General features: G+C 34.9%; 1 protein-coding gene across 1 annotated transcript in view; it reads right to left on the reverse strand.

The window, feature by feature from the left end:
• Positions 1–11,244: 11,244 nt before the first annotated feature.
• Positions 11,245–12,369, reverse strand: part of LOC124889803 (retrovirus-related Pol polyprotein from transposon TNT 1-94) — a 9,926-nt gene continuing 8,801 nt past the window's right edge. The window contains exon 2 of the transcript XR_007048703.1: positions 11,245–11,534. The gene's annotated coding sequence lies outside the window, so the exon portion shown is untranslated. The remainder of the gene's footprint in view (positions 11,535–12,369) is intronic.

A 12,369-nucleotide genomic window follows, 5' to 3' on the forward strand; every position in this document is an offset into this window, starting at 1 on the left:
GGGGCTTGGCCGCCGAGTCAAGGGCGAATTCCATATAGCTCACGAAATTACAGATTGTAGGGTGTAGCATCTATCTCAGAAGTAACTTAAAGAGTGGTTCATGATTTTAAAGAAATGTTTCATAGTTTTTGCCCATGTGTTTTCATATATCATATGTAAAATATTTTATGAATTACTCTCACTCATGTTATATATAAATACTTTATTTTAGATTGCTCTGCGTACTAGTACATCTGTATTGACCCCCTATATTTCAGGATCTTAGGCTCAGTCCCGGGGGCCCGCTAAGCCGTAGATTGGTTGGTAAGAGATTTGCAGTTGGTAAGCCTCTCTTATTTTGGAAGGCCTACTATATAAGTCATTGTTATTTTATTTTGATTCATGGTCCGACTGAGGGCCTTGTCCCAGTCTTCAGACAGAGGTTATTATCAGTTAGTAGATATTTCGAAGACTAGTGTTAGATGTTTTTGATCTTTATGAACTCATTGCAGTATTGAGTAGTTTGAAATAAAAGTTGACCATGATTCCGTTTTATTATGATTTCCGCATTTCCTCTTAGTATATGAATGATGTGTATGATTGCAAGTTAGAAGGGGTGCTTGGACCTTCATTGTTCGGGATGTCCATCACGGCCAGGCCGCGGTTTGGGTAGTGAAAAACTTGATATTAGAGTACGGTTCATGGTCCCAGTATGTCTGCGAAATCGTGTCTAGTAGAGTCTTGCTTATGGGTGTGTTGTGCACCACACTTATAATCAGGAGGTTACTGGGTATTTAGGAGTTGTTTCTTATTATTTCATACTCTAGTTCATGCTATAGAGTTGTCCATAAAAAAGTTATCCAAATTCATTCCTTGTTCTAATTTCATGGGCCATGCCTCACTGTCGAGGCGATACAAGTCTAAGAGTCTAGCTCCCCCAACGATGTGGTTCTCTCTAATTGAGTTATCCATAAAAGTTATGAGATAGCACAAGGACTTGAGTGGAGTCTATTAGTGCTTCAAGGTGTATTGATTCGAGTGTATACCTTTATCTTGATGAAATCATTCTTTTTAGCCTGAGGTATGACGTGTATTCAGTTTCTTTTCAAAATTCTGATTGCAGATGTATTGCATAAGGGTAATAATGTGTAGCAAAAGGTTGGAACTGTATTTCCAGTTGAGTAGTAGTATATGTTAAGTGTCATGACCTATTGGTAGTGAGATTGGCCAAGAAGTTGGTGATATGAAGTCACAAGGTTAGAAGTCAGAGTGAAGGTGACTTTTGTGTAAATAAATAGTTTTAGTTGTTTAACCATTGATTGAGGGGTGGTTTGCTATTTTATAGTGATAGACTAATGTGATAGCAATAATTGTACATTGTATGGTAGTCTGTGAAGGAAGTGACTGGATATGATTATTATTTATTCAAAATAGGGAAGGAGCTCAAAGTGGATAGTTATGGTAGTTGTAGAAATCATTTATAAGTGGTAAGTGGAAAGGGGTAGATTATTCAATGGGTTATGGGTAGAGACTCATTGGTGTTTATTAAATTTTGAAGGTAATTGTGACGTATGCATGAGTGAGTAACTATGATCTGAGAAAGTGAAATATGTTTATAAGATCGTAATGGGTTATAATATGAGACTAAGATCGACTATCCCTATTATGTGACCTTACCTCCCTTGATTTTTCTTTCTCTAGTAGTCGTAAACTAGTACTTCATGTGAGAAGGTATGTAGTGGATTTTGAGTTGTAATAGCGAGGTTATAGCGGGGTTGTGATTGTAGGTAGTAGCTAAGTGAAGTGAAGCATTTGGGTTAATTTCCCAATTTGATAGACTATATAGTATGTGGAACGCTTTACCGGTGGTATATAATTGAAGGTAGACAATAGGCCTGAACTTTAGATGTGGAGTGTAATGGTAAAAAGGGATAGTAACTTAAGATTAGTGATATATGTTTTATGGAAATGAATTAGTAAGCTTGACGTGAGGTGTGAAATAGCTTAGGTTGGAAACTTGTGAAAAAAGAGTGGATAATTGTGATACGTATATAGTCATGAGAACTAAAGCTAAAAATGATGAGTTATGGTTGAATCATTAAGTGGATAAGAGCATGAGTATATAAGAATAAGTTGAACCCCGAGGTAGCATGTTATTTGATAAGGTGTAATGTGTACGAGTATCACGTGTACCTAGCTGTCATCTGAAATCTTACAGTATGGAGAAGTCTGGGGAGTTGTTGTATAGCATTATTTAAAGTTGAATTAAGGAAATGTAGGTAGATAATATGAGCCTTTGGTATTGTTGTACAAATTTTGTTAAGCTGCAAGTGATGTGATTAAAGGAGTAATGCTAGTATCCTAAGAAGTTGAAGATAGGGCGTTAAGTATTCAGAAGCATGGATATCTATGTCCATGATAATGTTAGTCGTAAGTCGACGATTTTAGGGGTTAGAGAAAGATGTGATTAGTGTTCTTGAAAGGGGCATGTCCTAGAAATAAATTAGTGTGTTGTTATTTAAAATTATTGTGGAGAGTTGTGGTTATAGATTTGATAAGGGGATATGTCCGTAAGCCTAGGAGTGTGACATTGATCTAAAGGGGAGATAATGGATTAAAGTAGTTCCCGAATTTTCTTGTAGTGTCAAGTTTCAAGTAAGAAACATGATAAATCAATTCTTATTCAAGTAAGCTCCTCCTATTTCAATTTAGGAGAGTATCCTGCTAATGTCTTACGCTATCTGTTCAAGTCATGCCTATGCCTATGGTTCGATTTCTCTATGACCTTATGTTTATATCTGACCTCCAAACTAGAAGCAATTATGTCCCTCAGTAATCCAGTCTTTCATGTATTCAAGCCATATGTGATGTTGTTCGTGATCCATGAAAATCTATGTCTCTCAGCATGCTTGGTCCTAAGAAAATATGTTTCTATATGTCACTGATTCATCCTATGTCGGATTTAGCCAAAGTGATAAAGTTTATGCAACTCATGGCAAATCTTAGTTCCTTAAATGAGGAGCAATCGCTTCAAGCGACAATCTTTGTCTTAGTTGTAATGTAACATCCCATAGCATTCTCGACTCAATACCACTCTTCGCTACATGTATGGAGAGCTGACAACTTAAAAAATTTTCTAATTGTTAAAAGACTTAGTCACATTTATGAGCTCTTAACTTCCATGATTTTTAAATTAATCTTCCTGACCCCGAGACATAGATTTTTGAGTTGATTCATGATCAGGGGTGTAAAGGGGGTGTCTCAAGAAAGTTTCAGATTTTTCAGACAATGTTTGAGGCATGTTTGGATGATCAAAACAGTGGGCCAACGTGATGTCAATGCATCGCGCTAGGAATCACGTTGGTAGGGACCGACGCGGCGCGACACTTAACGCGTCGGGTGCCCAGCTTATCTTATTGATTTTCTGGTCCAAAAGGGTAATTCAGTCTCTTTCCCTTATTTTATATTGATATGTGCACCAATATTTTCTCACAGTGCTCTATCCTAAGAATTCATGTTGTATTATATTTCTTCCGAATGACTCTCTACTTATGATCCAGATACTTGATATATGAAGCACTTCGTGTCTATTATATCGTATCTTCATTTCATGTCCCTACTTGAGTAGTGCAATAAGTTATGGTTTAACAGTTTTACTTCCATTCATGACATTTATGCTTGGGTCCCTTAATGACCCTCAGTATGATAGTATGATGGTGGCTGTGGAAGCGTGGTGATGTGTTAGGTAGGGGAGTAGATGTTCTTGAAGGTGAAAAAATTAATGTGAATTCTAGAGCTAAGGTTATAGGTGAAAGAAAAAAGAAAGAGATGAACTTTTGTTGTATAAAATAGCTAAGAAGGAGGAATGTGGTAAAAATATTTGTGAGAGTGATTGAAATTGTTGGTCTTAGTGGGGAGATCCATGTAATGGGTGTAGTAATGATTAGGCTTAAATATTGTGGCTGCTGAAAATACGAACCTATGTGCTATGTGCTTAGTACTCTCTAAATTAAATCTCGAGTGTGTTTGCTGATAGTGATAAGGTGAAGAAATATTCTTAAAGGGATGTAAAGTACAGGGTCTCATAGCTTAAGTTAGCACATTTTAACTATGAGTTAGGCTTCAACATAGCAGTACTAAGCAGTGGGACTCAAATTCTTGTGGTTGGAGAATTGCAAGTTGGCGAGTGTGAAGTATGTTATTTATTGTCTGGGGTGTAGACGATTAGTGCCTCTAAGTTTAAGTCTATTTGTGGTACTTTGTAAGGTAGAGAATGCTTCTAATCCTATCTTTCGCGAAATCTTATTTCATTATTAGTACCAATATAAATCAGTTCTATGATCATCAAATAAACCCTTGCTTTATGTTGTATTGGTTATGATTTATATAACTCATGTGCAAGATCATCCCTATGTAAAGTCTCATTATCCCATGTTTCGTTCTTTCACGTTCACTAGGGGTTATCATGAAGCTCGTTTGATGCCTTTGCATATTTTGTTAGAGAAAAATGTTCAATGCGAGGTTTCGTTCTTTATTCTACACTTTTATAACTTCAACAAGTCCATACCCATCATTCGGGGACGAATGATCCCAAGGGGGGAGATAATGTAACACCCCTCATTTATGAGCTAAAAAGCAAACCGTCGTTCCTATGTGTGTAACCTCTAATTTCATAGTTTATATTTAAATTCATGTGTCATGATCTTTCTCCTAGTGTATGAAGTGATTATGAGGTGAAAATGCTCATAAAAATCACTTAGAGCAAAGTTGAGCTAAGAATCTTTCATTCATCCAAAGTTTGACATTCGATTCTACAAGGGTCTACTTTGAACATGAATAACTTTCTATACACATAGAATTTTGCAGCTCAAGACACACCAAATTGTACATAATTGAATTAGCTTTTCAACGATACTAATTTCGCCTTAATTCGATACCCGAGCCAAAAGTTATGGCATTTTCAGTGAGAGGCAGTAAGCCGATGCGATTGTGATGCGATACGTCGGGCTGCGCATTACGAAAATGCTTCACACGCTATTTCAGTTTCTAATGGGTCTAGAAGAACTTTGGTCACTTTTCCTTACCCAAAATTCGTCCATAACATAAAATTTCAGCCCCAAGGAGAATCAATTGCCTCTTTATTCAATTTTCTCTCAAAAGAAAACCCTAGCCACCTCCAAGAACAAGATTCAACTTTTCTTCCCCAAAGATCAAGAATTCAAGTCTTTCAATTCAAGATTCTCAAGAAAGGTCTCAAGATTAAGTTTCCAATCCCCAAACTAATCAATATAAGGTACGTGGGATTTTTCTAAAACTACATGGGAATGGTGAAATAGTTTTAATGATATTTGAATGTTGAGAAGCCATGAAATTACAAAAGGGTTTTGAGATTTACATTAACAATTATTCTTTGTGAACCCGTTTTGATAATATTATTTTGATCTTGAGGCCTTCCCTTAAATTTGATTTTTGTTAGTATATATGTTTGTATGTGTTTGGAGTTTTGAAATATGAATTGAGAGCATGAATTAATGAAATTTCCCCTCTCATTGTGTTACTTCTTGGTTTACAAGTTATGGGTTCCTAAATTGCATGATTTAAAGAATGAGTCAAGAGCCTTACTATTTTATATGAATTTTATGATGGTTGAGAATTGAACAAGGGGATAGTATCATGTTTTAAATGCTAAATATGATAATCGAAGAAATTTCATGATTGTTTTGAGAAATTGACCACCATTTGTTGGAATGTTGATAAGATGAGAATCTTTACATGGTTTGATATATGTTTTGAAATGTGAATTCTCTTATACTGTTTGAATATTTTGGTGGTCTGAACGTTGTTTTAAATGAAAGAGTAGTACATGAAATTTTATGGCTTAGAAGATATGACTTGCAAGTCTTGGTATGACGATACCAAACAGATGAATGCCATAGCAGATTCATAGCAGACTAAAAATATAGATTTTACTCAGTTTTTAGATTTTGAATTCAGAAAGATGCATGTTTAGAAAAGGTTAAAAATGGGCTTAAACAGAGTTAGATGATTACCCAAAGAAAGTACGGGTTGACAGACTCTATGCTAGAAACCGTGATTTACCGACACGAGATTATGGTACCCTGCTTTGTGATTTTGTGTACCTTGATTCATGTCATCCCAATTTGGGACTATGGTTGGGAGTCCTGCATTGTAATCTTGTGCACTACCATGACATATTGATTTGATTGGGGATTTTGGCACCCTGCTGTGTGATCTTGCGTCTCCCCTTTATAGATACTCCAATCCTTGTGGCAAACTTGGATTGGGGGCTTTGCCTTCGAGAAAAGGACGAATTCTATATAGCCCGTAGAATTACAAATTGTAGGGTGTACCATCTAGCTCAGAAGTAACTTCAAGAGTGGTTCATAATTTCAAAGAAATGTTTCAGAGTCTTTAAGGTATGCCCATGTGTTTTCATATTTTATATGTAAAATATTTTATGAATTACTCTCACTTATGTTATATATAAATATTTTATTTGGATTGCTTTGCGTACCAGTACATCTGTATTGACCCCCTATATTTCAGGATCTTAGGCTCAGTTTTGAGGGCCCGTTAAGCCATAGATTGGTTGGTCAGATATTTGCAGTTGGTAAGCCTTTCTTATTCCGGAAGGGCTACTATATAAGTCATTGTTATTTTATTTTGATTCATGGTCCGACTGGGGGCCTTGTCCCAATCTTCAGACAGAGGTTATTATCAGTTAGTAGAGATTTCGCAGACTAGTGTTAGATTTTTTTCATCTTTATGAACTCATTGCAGTATTAAGTAGTTTGAAATAAAAGTTGACCATGATTCTATTTTGTTATGTATTTCTGCATTTCCTCTTAGTATATGAATGGTGTGTATGATTGCAAGTTAGAAGGGGCACTCGGGCCTTCATGGTTTAGGATGTCTGTCACGGCCAGGGCCTCGGTTCGGGTCGTGACATAAGTATAAGAAAGACGCTCACAATATGTATAAAGCATATCAAGAAACCTTTAAAAGTTGCACACCAAGTAGTGATGTTAGCCCTCTAACTTCTAGAAATAATGTGATTACTCTCACTTCACCATAGAAAAAACGGTACATTCGTGGAATAGGCAAACATTGCGAAAAGGGAGTGAAACTTGCTATCACTGTTTTGGCAGCTGAATTGGGAGCCCCTGCTCCTTCATCTCCTTCTCTTAGTGGTCCTGCTTCTTGGATTTCACCTAATTTCAAGTTCATTGTTATGGTTTTTGCTGCATTTGCTATGTTTGTCGTGATCATGACTTGAGAATTGAATTAGTTAACATTTTTTGGCTATATGAAGGGGTGATCTGATGATCATATATCAATTTGTTGTGTCATTTGTTTTCACATTTCAATAATTTAGATAATTGAGGCAATCAGGAGTACTGGATGTATGTTATTTCTTTTATTTTACTTGTGTTATCCAAGATTTATTTACGTCCAAGATTCAATAGTGTTATGTGCTAATTAACCATTGTGTAAGTTTGATTGTTATTTATGTTTTGCCTTGTCTTGTGGTTTTTATTCTGATTGTATTTCGTTTAGTGTTCTGATGTTATTTTATGTTTAATGTTCTGATGTTATTTTATGTTTAATGTTCTGATGTTATTCTGATAGTATTGATGTGGTTCTGGCTTAATAAAACATCGTGCACAAGCAATAATACTGACCAGATTTTCTTTATCAGTTCAACTCTTAATACAGCAACCCAACAACAACATACCCAGTACAACTAAGATATGGAAAAGGTAGAGTGCACATAGACCTTACAAATACCTTAGAAAGGTAGAGGGGCTGTTTCGAAAAGACCTTTGGCAACTATTACCTACCCCTGAAAAATTGCCAATTCTACGACATAATAAAGTACAAAGCATTTATATGGAATCCATGAACTTATTCATATCAAGGATTCAAGATGAACTAAAACATCCAAATTGTACATTAGTACAACAAACTACAAAACACTTCACAAAATTTCAATTCTTACACTAGCTAGAAGGCACACCAGTGATTGAATTTGATTTCTTCCTAGGGAGTCTCCGATAAAAGCCAAATCCTTGCCACGAACAATTTCCAAGAATTGACTAGCATAAAAAAGTGGCAACTCACAATCATCTAGCTTCCATCTCCAGTGTATGAAATCACTATCAGGCCTTCCATACATCATGTAATTCTGTCTATCATCAATCACAGAGTTGTCTCATTTGTATAATATGGTTCCTTTGGATATGATACCCATTTTCCCACAAAAATGTTACATGTTTGTTGCTTTATCAACGCCTTTTCTGAATTGTTAGTGCTAGTAATCCCCAGAGACAGCATTTGGTTAACGACATTACACACTGACTGATCAACAAGGAGTAATCCATTGAGACTTGATTCAAGATTTTGCAAGAAAGAATCAGTTGGTATTATCAAATGAAGAAAAACTAATCTTAAGTAAGAGCAATAATGCCATGATTGGTAGCAAAACTTTTCTAAAGCTATCAAAGAGCTCTGCCGGACTAGTCTTCATCTGCAAGTGATGTTACTACGATCAAATTTTTGTGAGCAATTTATATAGTAGAAAAATCAACGATAGCAAAGTTAATCCAGTTGGTGATATTGGAAGGTTTTTTGGGTTAGTGAGAGCATGAGAGTGGAAGAAAGAACGCGTGAATTGAGACGCGTGTGTTGTCTCTTGAATTCTGTATATATTGGGTTGGGTTGAATTATTAGAACCGAATATGGGTTATAATTTAGGGTGGATTTAATTATTTGGGGATAAAATAAATTAAAAAGGACAATCGAATAAGATGGTGACACGTGTACAGTCATTAGTGGCAAGTGTATATTTTTATTTTTCCATTAATGACAAGGGTATATTTGTACTCAAAGTATAACGAAGGATATATTTGCATCATTTATTAAAGTTTGGGGATATATTTGTACCTTTTCAGTTTTCTTTTCATGTGGGATAATCAATTAAACCAGAGTTGCTGAGTTTTCAGTTTTATTAATCTGACCGATGATATCATTGTTCTTAATGACAAATATATGGACCTATTTGTTTTTTGAAGATATGTTAATCTATGGTCTTAGTAATAGTTTTTGATGTACAAGTGCTTTCTAACATTTTACGTAACGTAAGGTATGTGGCGGGATGGATGCAGTTATGGAGTATGGGGCTTTTAATATATATGCTTAGAGAAAAGACATAAACACACAACTGAAATTCGCGGGCGTCGTATTACCTCACAAAACTAGTTAAAATCATTACAAATATCCTCTTTTGACGTATTTTCTCACCAGCTTTACTTTCAAAGTCAGCAAGTGTAGTACTCTTTTATTTTTATATTATTATTTATTTAGTTAGTTAAATGTAACTCATTAATAAAGAATTTTTTTTCTTTTCCCTTTCTTCTTTCCCTCAACTTCTCCACCATAGCCACCCGATTTTCACCCTCACTAAAATAGTCACCAATTCTATTGTAGGGTAACAAAATAGTTATCAAACTATCACTAATTAATTTATGAAAATCAAACCCATTGAATAATCAAAATGTGAATACTCAAATTACCATCAATTAATCAAAATCAAAATACACAAGTTACTACCGAACTAAATTTGAAATTGAAATCACCTCTTTTTCAACTTACCTTCAAATCGAGATATTTCCACCACGTTACTACTTTCAATTTCCATTTTTGTAGGAGAAAAAGAAGCACTGAATAATTTTTTTTGTATTTGAAAAAAATAAGAAATATGAGAAATTAACATTATTTTTTTTAAAATAAATCTACAACAATCGATTAATAGGGCTAAATAAAATATGAAAATTACCTTTTTCGATTTTGATTAGATAATTATAAAATCATAATTTCTATTACTAAAATCAGCTGTAATAACCAGATAGGAAAGAGAAATAGAAAAAGATAAATTGCTTGAATTTTTTTCCTCAAAACCTAATCAGAAAATAAAACTTGATTTCCAAAAATTTTAAGCAAATTAAAACAAAATTAAAGTTCCAAAGATTGAAAAGTAAGAAAATTTAGAACATAAATGAGAAATCGTATCTTTTAAGGCTAATTTTGTTGAGATTGGATTGAGAAGGAAGTAATTTTTTTTATTTTGAAATCAATCTCGAAGGCTATAACAATGGAGGTCGGGCGAAATTGGATTTTTAAAAAGAAGAAGAAGGGCTTCTAAAATAATTGTCAAATTTAATTACACGGCATTTTCTAATTATTGGTTGCTGACAATTTTCTTCATTCACGCGCTTCGTAGCCGTGACAACACGCAAAGGCTCAAAATCGTTCAAAATGGTCCATTTACAAAGGTTTGTACAAGTTTTGTAGTGTAATAGGTCGCCCGTAAAGTTTAAGTGTCTTTTTACTAATTCGGGACAATTTCAGTAACCATTTTATGTCTTTTCTCCAGATGGTTATTATATAAGGAAAAAAAAAATTATCGCGAAACTCTAACCAATGATCCTGTACTCTGTGAGATAGTGGTGTGCAAAAAGGTGGACATGGGCAAGTTGATTGAATTTGGGGGAATCAAAGCAGGTTAAGGCAATACATGGATCATGACCCAGTTCGCTGAATGCTTACTTGGGTCAAGATGAATCAAATAACAAGTCATAACCCAACCTACCCAACTTTTAGCTCCACTTCACCTGTAGTTGCTTACTAAATCAAACTTCCATAAAAATCAGATTTTACGAAAATAGGAAAGTGGTAAAATTAATTTTGAAGATAAGATCACATGGAACATCCATTGTAGAACAATTTTGTCTGTCTTCTTTTTGAGAGTTCATTTTAGTTACAGTTTGTTTTACGGATAATAGTGTCTTAGTTTGAATATGGTTTTGAAATCAAGTTTCGAGTATAGAAAGAAATGTTTTCAAAAAATAACCTCGTTATAAATAACCATTTCCTATTCTTCCCTACTGATTCAAACCTTCAGAGTTAAGATAATGTAAACTATCTACTAAATGCACCTCGAGGATCATCCCAATATTTACCAGTAATGCAAGCCAGATTTAAAAGACATATCTATACCCATGAACTTTGGGCATTTCTGCAGTCAATTTAGACAGCTCTTTTTGGCAGGTTAGCTTGAGCTTGTGCCCAAAATCATCCCATTAGTAGAATGCTTCTCGCCCAAAAAATCAGCATAGCTGCACCTGCTTTTATGGTTCACCCTAACACCTTTGTTAAATCATCTGTCGAAGATAGGAGACTAACATGTGGTCATCAAGAAAACTGTAAAATGGATGATGTACAATAAGGAAATGAAATATTTATGGAAATTATTATACAGGTAAAAAGAAAATTCTACCCTCCATTACAATAGGAAGGCAAAATTCTATTCCACTGAACAGGCAAGGTTCCCAAGGTACTCTAAATTAGAAGAATCAAGAGCAAATTTAACATCACAGAAGACACTCTTTAGGACTTCACAGGGATTAATTTCTTTTCTCATTGCTCCCTTCTGGTTTCCCAATGCTTGGTTCAGCAAGAAAGAATTTCTTTACTTTCTGCAAAAGAGAACGAAGATTACCATTATATGCAAATATCTAACTCTCAACAAGATGAAGAAAACTATACAAACAAGTGTAATGAACACTAAGGAAAATAATTAATCAATCAATAACCCTTTGCTAAGACATGTTGGGAGTATTGAAAAGAACCATTTCATTTAAACTAGAAAACTGAGACTGCAACAAGTTTCTTACGCATGTTTTTCTGGTTAGATGCAATACAGAGAACCTCATGCAAGAAAATACAAAACCAAAGATTAAAACTTTACCACATACTTTTTCTTTCAAAAATTAGCCTTCTACTAAATAAGACAAATTGGTGATATTTGGGAAAAACAACAACAGCAAATTAACATTTTAAGGCAATTGGCTGTGGTATCTAGCAAGATATTTGATAAGCTTAAACGGAGTAACATGGTCTTTTTCTAATTCAGTACGGTTAGGTTTGGTTCTTCGGTATGTATGGAGACATTGAAACATCGTCGTCTGGTAGCAGAAAGTCATCCTCCGATTATCCTTCAAGCTCAACCATGGACCAGTTGTAGGAATTCTCCATTTTCACTACCACGGATGTACCCCTATGAGTCTCTTCCGGCCACCAGCTAAAAGATGGTGCCATAGTGAGTTCTTGAACAGACCCAGATGGGTAAGAAATTGAAACTTTGGCTAAAAATTTCAGCTCAAATGAACACAATGTGAGCAAACCAGATAGGGAAAAAAAAAAAAAGAAAACCACAGAGTCATAGAATTGAGTTTTTGAAGTCCAAAACACTAGCAGAGTCCATAAACTAACTTGAAAAAAGTGGAGATAAGAAGAGACGGGTGTGATGGT

Source organism: Capsicum annuum, chromosome 12 (assembly GCF_002878395.1).
Source record: "Capsicum annuum cultivar UCD-10X-F1 chromosome 12, UCD10Xv1.1, whole genome shotgun sequence".
In the NCBI taxonomy this organism is placed as follows: domain Eukaryota; kingdom Viridiplantae; phylum Streptophyta; class Magnoliopsida; order Solanales; family Solanaceae; genus Capsicum; species Capsicum annuum.